Consider the following 13,284-nt stretch of genomic DNA (forward strand, 5'->3'; position numbering starts at 1 on the left):
CATGGCCGGACACCGTAAAGAATGTAAGTGTAGTCCTAGGTTTCATAAAACACGGTTCTTGAAAAAAAAAAGCAAGGAGAAAAATGAGAGATTTTAGAACCCTTTATCAGGAAGGCCAAGGATCAATGCATCAGTACACCTTCACTTATCTTTTCCGAGAAAGAGTATTCTTTTCTCGGTTAAAATTATTTTGTCATGGTCACACATGTGTTGTTGCAGATGAGCCCTGGTCTTGTGCTCAGTATAAAAATGCTCGTAGTACCTTCAATAAAACTCAGTTGACAGCGCTCTTCCCGGTCCTTTTGCGATAAGATTTTTTGTACAGAAAGAATTTCATTTTTTTTTACAGTTTAGGTATAATGATGAGTTTTCATTGTATCACAACATGGAGCAAATTGCATCGCAATACGGACAAAAATTACAATTTTGTGAAATTCGTGATATTTTCTCGTATATTTCAGCAGCTTGAGAGGTATAAAGATATTTTTTCCTCAAAATATACCTACTGTGGAGTAAGTATTCGCTGCTCAGATATTCATACAAAGTGCAATATTGCAATAAAAATGCAAACATAACACATTTTGGCTCTATTCTTAGAAGCAAATAAGGCGAAAAAATTGCACTATTATTATTGAGCTTCAAAAACCTTACAGAAGCACATTTACTTAACAGGTAGACCGAATTTGCTTTAGAAAAAATAAGCGGTAGTTTTAAAACAAAATTTTCCACACACAGCACACAGACGGCATTATGCCAGAAAGTTATAAGCCAGCCACATGAACAAAACTTTTTTTCTCGCTGAAATATTCTAGCAGTTCACTGTTTTCAACGCAGTAAGTCAGCACATTCATTTTCAAATACAATTCAGATGGTCGCCAAAGGGGCTAGGACGTTTGGCATGGAATGGTCCAGCTATATTTAAGCAAAATAAATTACACAAATAACAATATTTGTTCATCTACCATGACCACACTAGAAAAAGTTGTTCAGGCATTGTGACACTGAAATTTTCAGCGTCGTACTGCCTGAACAACTTCTTTGATAAACTCCAAACTCACGCCGAGAAAAAGCCGCTCAATCACGGTGGTTGTTAAAGGCCTTGCGGCCGTAGATAATGTTGAAAATAAAAAAAATCAACTCATCAGTGCTGTCACTCCTTCTTCGTCATTACTGACACGGAAGATTTTTCGGTTATCCATGTGGAGGTTCAAGCAGTAGACTTGCTCTAGGCTGGGGCCGGGGTAGACTACGCAGGACGTCAGCGGCACCCTCTCATCCTGTAATAAGAGCAAATATGACTTCTCATAAAAGGATGTTCGTGCTGTTCTGGCGGAATCATATATAAAGAATGTGTAGTGTGTATCCTTCGAAATGGCGTGTAATTGACATTACACTGAACTCGAAGCATACAACCCATACATTCTAATAATTTCGTATGATAAAGATAAGAGTTTTCCAGCATACAGCAAATTCCCGAATTGAGGTGAAGTTTAAGACTAGAGCTCAAAAATGGCACTTACGAAAGCCTGCACTCACCTAAGAATCAAATTCCTTCTAGGGTAGTGAGCCAGTGTGAAAAACAATTCTTAAAGTACAACGTTCAGAAGATGTAGCATTAATCAAAACGCACAAGAAACTCACCTCTTCATGTACAAACAGTGAAGACATCTCTGCTTTCTCTTTTACATGAGAACAAATGATCTTGGGCGTGGCACTAGCGAAGCGGTCTGCAAAAAAAAATAAAAGATTTACTGACTTTAATCACGCCTCTTACAATCTGAGGAATTGTTACAAGTCACCAATCAGTGCACTTCTGACTGCCTCTATAAGGGCAACAAAAATGAACAATTTTCTCGTTCTTTCTACCCTCACAAGACGCTCCGTCAATAGAATCTAATCCAAATTTGACGCGTGCTTCCTATTTGTCTGCTTTCTAAACGTAGGGCTGCGAACATGTGTTTTGTGCACCTAATCTAGCACAGAAATTCGTCATCTATAATTCAATCATCTTAATTCATTGTAATTTGATAAAAGATGTGATACCTCGTTCAGTTTTTAAAGAGTTGCGGGCCTGCAATAGGCACTGCCTAGCACGTATGAAAGTATTTCTTTAAAAAAATTTTTCAAAGCTTGCTTTCAGAAAAAGCGTCTGGCATATTTCGACAACCAAGCCCATCCTCTGATGGCAATCAGGAGCACGCTATTAGCGATTATTGACCACGGGATTTACAAACGTAACCCGAGCCTAAATACTCAGTTAAACACAATCAAGCAAGTAGGAGTGCTCGAACGACACCAACGCGCGCGGACGCCGTCTACGTTGCAGCAGCTATGGCTTATGCTAGAGCTACCACACATAGCTCCCACAGTCACGTATACTCCCTCGATTCTGTTATAACGCTGAACGTTATCGCAGATGAAGGCAAAGCACGAAAACAGCAAACAGAAACGAGAAAAAACAACGCACGGCGATGGCCACAACAACGCGCCTTTGGAAGTCTGCTAGATCTTTGCCTGTTGCTGGTGACACTTGTCCTAAATAGCTTAAAAGACCGAGGTGCACGTGCTGGGAGCATCGCGGCATATCAGCACCTCCAACTATACCGTCTTCAAGCAAAAAAAAGCCATTTCGTACAGTGCGCCTCTGTACATATTTTTTCTTTTTCTTCCTTTTTTTACGCTTACACCTACATAAGCACGTTGCACATTTGAGTAATAATAGAAATGTTATTACGATGTAGCCCAAAGCACATCTTAAAACAATATCAATCACTTTGTGCAGTGTAGAGACAATGTGCGATCAGCAACTAATCCCGCCCTTGTTAAGTGATCACATCACCCACTGTATGAGTGATGCAGGCACTTACAGAACATCGCGCATAGCAGTGTGAACTCGTTAAGTCACACGTTTAATCGGGCATCTGCAACAGGCCCGCGAACGCATGCTGTTGTAAATGGCTGGCAGCCTACTTCGGCAGAGCTGCTGCAGGCGCCCAGCTAGCTCTGTATGATTACTACCTACGAAAACAGTACACTCACCGTTAACAGGCCCACGTTGTCCGTGTCCGCCAATCCATGAATATTCCTTAATCCGAGCGTCACTTCGAACACGGTGTCATGCGTGACCACCATTGAATATGCGCCTGTTCTCTAGAACACACACAGCGACCAAGACCCCAGACCAACGCAACGCATTTGAAAGACGATGAGACAGAGAGAGCAACGTTGAGAGAGATAAGAAGGAGGCACTGGCGGCGGCGCAGCAGCTGTCGACGCAGGTGTTCCGTGACGCATTATTCGCTTATCTACGCCGCCGTTGTCGGAGCAAAGCTTGCCGGGGTGAGCGGGGGGGGGGGGGACCGGGAAACCCGCCAAGACAGCGCCGAAAGGCAAACGCTATGGCGCATACGGCGGACGGCCGTTCGACGCGGAATGACTCCTTGTAAACGGCAACTCTCCTTCCAGCCAGTCGCACAGCGACGCAGGTTATTTACCAGCCTCGGGTTCTTTGAGTATTTTGATGGAATGCGATTGCAGTGGGCGAAAAATAGTGAAGCAAAACTTGCGGAAAACAAAGTGCACCATGGAATGGCCAGAAACAATAATTATTTTGTCCTCGGTGGCATTTGCGGGAGAGCATCGCCACACCTTTTTCCAGAGGAATTTCTTTTCGCATTGTTTGTGTCTGGCTATTCCGCGTATGGTGCCGCAAACACTGAATGCGTAGTCGAAGCTGGAACAAATTAATCCACAGTCGCGGATGTTTACAAGGCTTGTCACGCACCACGAAACGTGCCGACGTTGTTATAACAAACTTTTTGCTGACCACATGATCAGCACATAATTCCATATGGTTGCCCAATGAGCTAGCTAAGCACCTGTGGCAAAGGCAGGGCACGTTCTTGTTAAACGTTGTTAATATAAACGATGCTTGTGCATAAGTGCAGTGACAGCTTTCTGCGTGAATCGGTCATAACCCACGTTTTCGAGCGTAGAAGCGCCTCAGCGGACCTAATCAGCTACCACACCAAGTTCGTAAGCAATGATGAGGTACGAAAATGTGCAGCTGTTTTCCATGTACTGAATGGTCCGTGTACAGTGCGTTGACCACCGCCATTTCTTAAGCCACCTCCCATATAGACTCCCAGTCTGAACAGGTGTGGGACCTTAAACACTAAGAAGCAGTGCTTCCCCCCCGCACACACACACACGAAATTTGAGGGCGCACGGGCTGATACACATGCATACTTATTCACAGGCGCACACACATACACGTATACACACATACGGCAACACACACACGCGACCGTAAACGCACGCATGCATGGGCGTACACATGTGCACAGGCACGCTTAACACATGCACGGACTCGCACATACAGGCGCACGCACACATGCACGGGTGTACACGCAATCGCGCTTACACGCGAACACATGCGCAGACTCACGCACACACACCCATACTCGGGCGAACATTATGTTCCTTTATATAATTCACAGCAAACATGTAGCTTATAACCAACGCTAAGGTGAGCTTTCGTAACGTGGATTGCAGTTAATTGCCATTATAGATGAAACGCGATTTGCTTCTTCTGGCATTCTGCTGTATTCAGAGAGCACCTTCACACATTCTAAGTCTAGGTCGTCATTTAACGCAAGGTCCACATATTCGTGCAGTAGCTACGCTGCTCGGCCGCCAATCCGAAGGTCGCGGGTTCGATGCCGGCCGTGGCAGTCGAATTCAGATGGAGACGAAAAGGTTGAAGCCTGTGCACTGTGCGATATCAGCGCCAATTAAAGAACACGAAGTGGTCAAAATGTCTAGATCTTTCCACTACGACGACCCTCATAATCATATCGAGGTTTTTGAGACGTAAAATCCCAAATATTATAATTATGTGTTCTTCCTATGCTGCACATTTCATCTGATGAATCGTCACCTACACCCTTCTCAGGCACAAAAGCACCCTTAGAGCCTATTTTAGAGTGCTATCGAGGCAACCACCCAAACAAATGGGTGCTTTTCTTCAATCGACCATTTATGGGTGTTAAAGGGTGTTGCAAAGGGTGCTTTCTCGTAAAAGCACCCTTTTACACCTTTTCGGGTGTAAACATAATCACTGTGTAGGTTGTATACGAGAGACTATTAGACAGCTGCCCGCTCGTAATAATTTTACGTGCTACGCGACGCCACACATGCGCATAAACGAGTGTTTCACACTCGCTGCTGGGCTTATAGATGACGCTGACCGACACTCCTAAGTCTAAGTTTACATATAAACCCTAAAAAAGTGGGGTGAGGAAAGGCGGCTGGGATAGCTAAGTGGTTAGGGCATCGAGGCGTTATTCGAAGGTCGTAGGTTCAATTTCTGCTCCCGGCTGGTTATTTTTTCACCCACATTTCTTTCCTCTTATTGACATTTCATTTGTTCCAATAACTTCCTCTATAAATTCCTTGGCATTATTGTCTGTTAGTTCTCATTGATATAATGTCAAAACACAAAAAAACAAGCCCTTAGGTATACACTTCTTTCCCTTATTCATTATTGTTGTTCTCGTACCGGCAGACTTGGTGCCATTAGGTTGTATACAAAGGACTGTTAGTCAGCTGCCCGCTCGTAATAAGTTCACGTGCTATGTGACGCCACACATGCGCATAAAAGAGTGTTTCACACTTGCTGCTTGGCTTATAGATGGCGCTGACTGACACTCCTACTTCTAAATTTGCATATAAACCCAAAAAAGTGGGGTGAGGAAAGGCCGCTGTGATAGCTCAGTGGTTAGAGCATCGCACGCATTAATCGAAGGTCGTAGGTTTGATTCCTGCCCACGGCTGGTTATTTTTTCACCCACTTTTCTTTCTTCTTCTTGACATTCGATTTGTTCTAATAGCTTTCCCTATACATTCCTTGGCATTACTGTCTGTTAAATCTCATTATATTGTTTCAAAACTCGAAACAACTAGCCCTTAGGTGTACACGCCTTTCCCTTAATAATGAATGAGGGTCTCGTACAGGCAGACCTAGTGTCATTAGCTTGTATACAAGGGACTATTTGTCAGCTGCCCGCTCGTAAAAGGTTCACGCGCTACGTGACACCACACATGCGCATGACGGAGTGTTTCACAATCGCTGCTTGCCCAGCCGCGGCGGTGTAGTGGCTAAGGTACTACGCTGCTGACCCGCAGTTCACGGTTTCGTATTCCGGCTGCGGCGGCTGCATTTCCGATGGAAGCGGAAATGTTGTAGGCCCGTGTGCTCAGATTTGGGTGAGGTTAAAGAAGCCCAGGTGGTCTATATTTCCGGAGCCCTCCACTACGGCGTCTCCCATAATCATATGGTGGTTTTGGGACGTTAAACGCCACAAAACATAATCACACTCCTTGCTTGGTTTATAGATGGCGCTGATCAGCACTCCTACTTCGAAATTTACTTATAAACCCCAAAAAAGTGGGTTGAGGTAAGGCCGCTGTAATAGCTCAGTGGTTAGAGCATCGAACGCGGTTTTCGAAGGTCGTAAATTCGATTCTTGCACACGGCTGGTTATTTTTTCACCCACTTTTCTTTTTATTGACATTTCATTTTTTTCTAATAACTTCCCCTATACATTCCTCGACATTACTGTCTGTTAGATCTCATTGATATTGTGTCAAAATACGAAAAAACGAGCCCTTAGGTATACATTTAATTCCCTCATTTATTAACGAGGGACTCGCACCGGCAGACTTAGTTTCATTAGGTTGTATACGAGGAACTATTAGTCAGCTGTCCACTCGTAATAAGTTCACGTGCCACGTGACGCCACACAAGCGCCTAAAAGAGTGTTTCACACTCGCTGCTTGGCTTATAGATGACGCTGATTGACACTCCTACTTCTAAGCTTACATATAAACCCTAAAAAGTGGTGTGTGGAAAGGCCGCTGGAATAGCTCAGTGGTTAGAGCATCGAACGCGTATTTCGAAGGTTGCAAGTTCGATTCCTGCTCGCGCCTGGTTATTTTTTCACCCACTTTTATTTCTTCCTATTGACAATAAATTTGTTCAAATACCTGCCCCTATACATTCTTTGGCATTACTGTCTGTGAGATCTCATTATTATTGTGTCAAAACACGAAAAAACGAGCCCCTAGGTGTACACTTCTATCCCCTAATAATTAATGAGGGTCTCGTAATGGCAGACTTGTTGTCATTAGGTCATATACAAGGGACTATTAGTGAGCTGCACGCTCGTAATAAGTTCACGTGCTACGTGACGCCACAAATGCGCATGAAAGAGTGTTTCACACTCGCTGCTTGCCCAGCTGCGGTGGTCTAGTGGGTAAAGTACTCGGCTGCTGACCCGCAGGTCGCGGGTTCGCATCCAGGCTGCGGCGGCTGCATTTCCGATGGAAGCGGAAATGTTGTAGGCCCGTGTGCTCAGATTTGGGTGAGGTTAAAGAACCCCAGGTGGTCTATATTTTCGGAGCCCTCCACTACGGCGTCTCCCATAATCATATGGTGGTTTTGGGACGTAAACGCCACAAAGCATTATCACACTCCTTGCTTGGCTTATAGATGGCGCTGATCAGCACTTCTACTTCGAAATTTACATATAAACCCAAAAAGTGGGGTGAGAGAAGCCGCTGTGATAGCTGAATGGTTAGAGCATCAAACGCGTTATTCGAAGGTCGCAGGTTCGATTCCTGCGCTCGGCTAGTTATTTTTTCACCCACCTTTTTTCTTCTTATTGACATTCCATTTGTTCTAATAACTTCCCCTATACATTCCTTGGCATTACTGTCTGTTAGATCTCAATAATATTGTGTCAAAATACGAAAAAACGAGCCCTTAGGTATACACTTATTTCCCTCATTTATTAACGAGGGTCTCGCACCGCCAGACTTAGTTTCATTAGGTTGTATACGAGGGACTATTATTCTGCTACCCACTCGTAATAAGTTCACGTGCCACGTGACGCCACACAAGCGCCTAAAGGAGTGTTTCACACTCGCTGCTTGGCTTATAGATGACGCTGATTGACAATCCTACTTCTAAGTTTACATATAAACCCTAAAAAGTGGGGTGAGGAAAGGCTGCTGGCATAGCTCAGTGATTAGAGCATCGAACGCGTATTTCGAAGGTTGCAGGTTCGATTCCTGCTCACGCCTGGTTATTTTTTCACCCACTTTTCTTGCTTCCTATTGACAATACATTTGTTCTACTAACTTCCCCTATACATTCTTTGGCATTACTGTCTGTGAGATCTCATTATTATTGTGTCAAAACACGAAACAACGAGCCCTTTAGTGTACACTTCTTTCCCTTATTAATTAATGAGGGTCTCCTAATGGCAGACTTGCTGTCATTAGGTTATATACAAGGGACTATTAGTGATCTGCACGCTCGTCATAAGTTCACGTGCTACGTGACGCCAGAAATGCGCATGAAAGAGTATTTCACACTCGCTGCTTGGCATATAAATGGCGCTGACCGACACTCCTTCTTCTAAATTTACATATAAACCCAAAAAGTGGGGTGAGAGAAGGCCGCTGTGATAGCTCAGTGGTGAGATCATCGAACGCGTAATTGGAAGGTGGAAGGTTTGATTCCTGCACACGGCTGGTTATTTTTTCACCCACTTTTCTTTCTTTCCATTGACATTCTATTTCTTCTAATAACTTCCCCTATTCATTCCTTGGCATTACTGTATGTTAGATCTCAATAATAGTCTGTCAAAATACGAAAAAACGAGCCCTTAGGTATGCACTTATTTCCCTTTTTCATTAACGAGGGTCTCGTACCGGCAGTCTTAGTGTCATTACATTGTATACGAGAGACTATTACACAGCTGCCCACTCGTAATAAGTTTACGTGCTACGTGACGCCACACAAGCGCATAAAAGAGTGTTTCACACTCGCTGCTTGGCTTATAGAAGACGCTGATTGACACTCCTACATTTAAGTTTACATATAAACACTAAAAAGTGGGGTGAGGGAAGGCCGCTGTGATATCTTTATGGTGAGACCATCGAACGCGTTATTCAAAGGTCGTAGGTTCGATTCCTGCTCACGGCTGGTTATTTTTGCACCCACCTTTCTTTCATCTTATCGACATTCCATTTGTTCTAATAACTTCCCCTATAAATTCCTTGGTATTACTGTCTGTTAGATCTCAAAGACATTGTGTCTAAACACGAGAAAACGAGCCCTTAGGTATACACTTCTTTCACTTGTTCATTAACGAGGGTCTCGTACTGGCAGACGTGGTGTCATTAGGTTGTATACGAGGGACTATTAGTCAGCTGCCCGCTCGTAATACGTTCACGTGCTACGCGACGCCACACATGCGCATAAAATAGTGTTTCACACTCGATGCTTGGCTTATAGAAGACGCTGATTGACACTCCTACTTCTAAGTTTACATATAAAACCTAAAAAGTGAGGTGAGGAAAGGCCACTGGCATAGCTCAGTGGTTAGAGCATCGAACGCGTAATTCGAAGGTCGTAGGCGCAATTCCTGCTCACGCCTGGTTATTTTTTCACACACTTTTCGGTCTTTCTATTGACATTCCATTTGTTCTAATAACTTCCCCTATAAATTCCTTGGTATTACTGTCTGTTAGATCTCAATGATATTGTGTCAAAACACGAGAAAACGAGCCCTTAGGTATTCACTTCTTTCACTTGTTCACTAACGAGGGTCTTGTACTGGCAGACGTGGTGTCATTACGTTGTATACGAGGGACTTTTAGTCAGCTGCCCGCTCGTAATACGTTCACGTGCTACGTGACGCCACGCATGCGCATAAACGAGTGTTTCACACTCGCTGCTTGGCTTATAGAAGACGCTGATTGACACTCCTACTTTTAAGTTTACATATACACCCGAAAAAGTGGGGTAAGAGAAGGCCGCTGTGATAGCTCAGTGGATGGATCATCGAACGCGTTATTCGAAGGTCGTAGGTTCGATTCCTTCTCACGGCTGGTTATATTTGCACCCACCTTTGTTTCTTCTTATTGACATTCCATTTCTTCTAATAAATTCCCCTATTCATTCCTTGGCATTTCTGTCTGTTAGATCTCATTATTATTGTGTCAAAATACGAAAAAACGAGCCCTTAGGTACACACTTCTTTCCCTTATTCATTACGAGGGTCTTGCACCGGCAGACTTGGTGTCATTACATTGTATACGAGAGACTATTACACAGCTGCCCACTCGTAATAAGTCTACGTGCTACGTGACGCCACACATGCGCATAAACGAGTGTTTCACACTCGCTGCTTGGCTCATAGATGACGCTGACCGACACTCCTAATTCTAAATTTACGTATAGACACAAAAAGTGGGGCGAGGGAAGGCCGTTGTGATAGCTCAGTGGTTAGAGCATCGAACGCGTTATTCGAATATCGTAGATTTGAATTCTTCTCACGGCTGGTTATTTTTTCATCCACTTTTCTTTTTTTTCATTGACATTCCATTTCTTCTAATAACTTCTCCTATTCTTTCCTTGGCATTTCTGTCTGTTAGATCTCATTAATATTGTGTCAAAATACGAAAAAACAAGCCTTTGGTATACACTTCTTTCCCTTATTCATTAACGAGGGTCTTGTACCGGCAGACTTGGTGTCGTTAGATTGTATACGAGAGACTATTACACAGCTGCCCGCTCGTAATAAGTCTACGTGCTACGTGACGCCACACATGCGCATGAACGAGTGTTTCACACTCGCTGCTTGGCTCATAGAAGGCGCTGATTGAAACTCCTGCTTTTAAGTTTACATATAAACCCTTAAAAGTGGGGTGAGGAAAGGCCGCTGTGATAGCTCAGTGGTGAGACCATCGAACGCGTAATTGGAAGGTCGTAGGTTCGATTCCTGCACACGGCTGGTTCTTTTTTCACCCACTTTTCTTTCTTTTTTTGACATTCCGTTTGTTCTAATAACTTCTCCTATAAATTCCTTGGTATTACTGTCTGTTAGATCTCAATGATATTGTGTAAAAACACGAGAAAACGAGCCCTTAGGTATACACTTCTTTCACTTGTTCATTAACGAGGGTCTCGTACTGGCAGACGTGGTGTCATTAGGTTGTATACGAGGGACTATTAGTCAGCTGCCCGCTCGTAATACGTTCACGTGCTACGTGACGCCACACATGCGCATAAAGTAGTGTTTCACACTCGCTGCTTGCCAGGCCGTGGTGGTCTAGTGGCTAAGGTACTCGGCTGCTGAACCGCAGGTCGTGATTTCGTATCCCGGCGGCTGCGGCTGCATTTCTGATGTAGGCGGAAATGTTGTACGCCCGTGTGCTTAGATTTGGGTGCACGTTAAAGAACCGCAGGTGGTCGAAATTTCCGGAGCCCTCCACTACGGCGTCTCTCATAGTCATACGGTGGTTTTGGGACGTTAAACCCCACAAATCGTCATCACACTCGCTGCTTGGCTTATTGATGGCACTGACCGACACTCCTACTTCTAAATTTACATATACACCCGAAAAAGTGGGGTGAGGGGGGCCGCTGTGATAGCTCAGTGGTTAGAGCATCGAACGCGTTATTCGAAGGTCGTAGGTTTGATTCCTTTTCACGGCTGGTTATTTTTGCACCCACCTTTCTTTCTTATTGACATTCCATTTGTTCTAATAACTTCCCCTATACATTCCTTGGCATTACTGTCCGTTAGATCTCAATAATATTGTGTCAAAACACAAAAAACGAGCCCTTAGGTATACACTTCTTTCCCTTATTCATTAACGAGGGTCTTGCACCGCCAGACTTGGTGTCATTAGATTGTAAATGAGAGACTATTACACAGCTGCCCACTCGTAATAAGCTTCCGTGCTACGTGACGCCACACATGCGCATGAACGAGTGTTTCACACTCGCTGCTTAGCTCATAGATGACACTGACCGATACTCCTTATCCTGAATATACATATAAACACAAAAAGTGGGGTAAGAGAAGGCCGCTGTGATAGCTCAGTGGATGGATCATCGAACGCGTTATTCGAAGGTCGTAGGTTCGATTCCTGCTCACGGCTGGTTATTTTTTCACCCACTTTTCTTTGATCTTATTGACATTCAATTGTTTCTAAGAACTTCCCCTATTCATTCCTTGGCATTACTGTCTGTTAGATCTCATTAATATTATGTCAAAATACGAAAAAACGAGCCCTGAGGTATACACTTCTTTCACTTATTCATTAACGAGGGTCTCGTACCGGCAGACTTGGTGTCATTAGATTGTATACGAGAGACTATTACACAGCTACCCGCTCGTAAAAAGTTTACGTGCGACGTGACGCCACACATGCGCATAAACGAGTGTTTCACACTCGCTGCTTCGCTCATAGATGACGCTGACCGACACTCCTACTTCTAAATTCAAATAAAAACCAAAAAAGTGGGGTGAGGGAAGGCTGCTGTGATAGCTCAGTAGATAGAACATCGAACGCGTTAATCAAAGGTCGTATGTTCGATTCCTTCTCACGGCTGGTTATTTTTTCACCCACTTTTCTTTCTTTCTATTGACAATACATTTGTTCTAATAACTTCGCCTATACATTTCTTGGCATTACTGTCCGTTAGATCTCAATATTATTGTGTCAAAACACAAAAAACGAGCCCTTAAGTATACACCTCTTTCCCTTATTCATTAACGAGGGTCTCGTACTGGCAGACATGGTGTCATTAGGTTGTATACAAAGACTATTAGTCAGCTGCTCGCTCGTAATAAGTTCACGTGCTACGTGACGCCATACATGCGCATGAAAGGGTGTTTAACACTCGCTGCTTGGCTTATAGATGGCGCTCACTGACACTCCTACTTCTAAATTTACATATAAACCCCCTAAAAGTGGGGTGAGGAAAGGCCGCTGTGATAGCTCAGTAGTTAGAGCATCGAACGCGATATTCGAAGGTCGTAGGTTCGATTACTGCTCATGGCTGGTTATTTTTTTACCCACTTTTCTTTCTTCTTATTGACATTTCATTTGTTCTAATAACTTTCCCTATACAATCTTTGGCATTACTGTCGGTGAGATCTCATTAATATTGTGTCAAAACACGAAAAAACGAGCCCTTAGATGCACACCTCTTTCTCTTAATAATTAATGAGGGTCTCGTAACGGCAGACTTGGTGTCATTAATATATATACAGAGGACTATTAGTGAGCTTCACGCTCGTAATAAGTTCACGTGGTACGTGACGCCACAAATGTGCATGAAAGAGCACTCGCTGCTTGCCCCGCCGAGTTGGTCTAGTGGGTAAGGTACTCGGCTGCTGACCCGCAGGACGCGGGTTCACA

The sequence above is a fragment of the Rhipicephalus microplus genome, chromosome 6 (assembly GCF_043290135.1).
Source record: "Rhipicephalus microplus isolate Deutch F79 chromosome 6, USDA_Rmic, whole genome shotgun sequence".
NCBI lineage: Eukaryota > Metazoa > Arthropoda > Arachnida > Ixodida > Ixodidae > Rhipicephalus > Rhipicephalus microplus.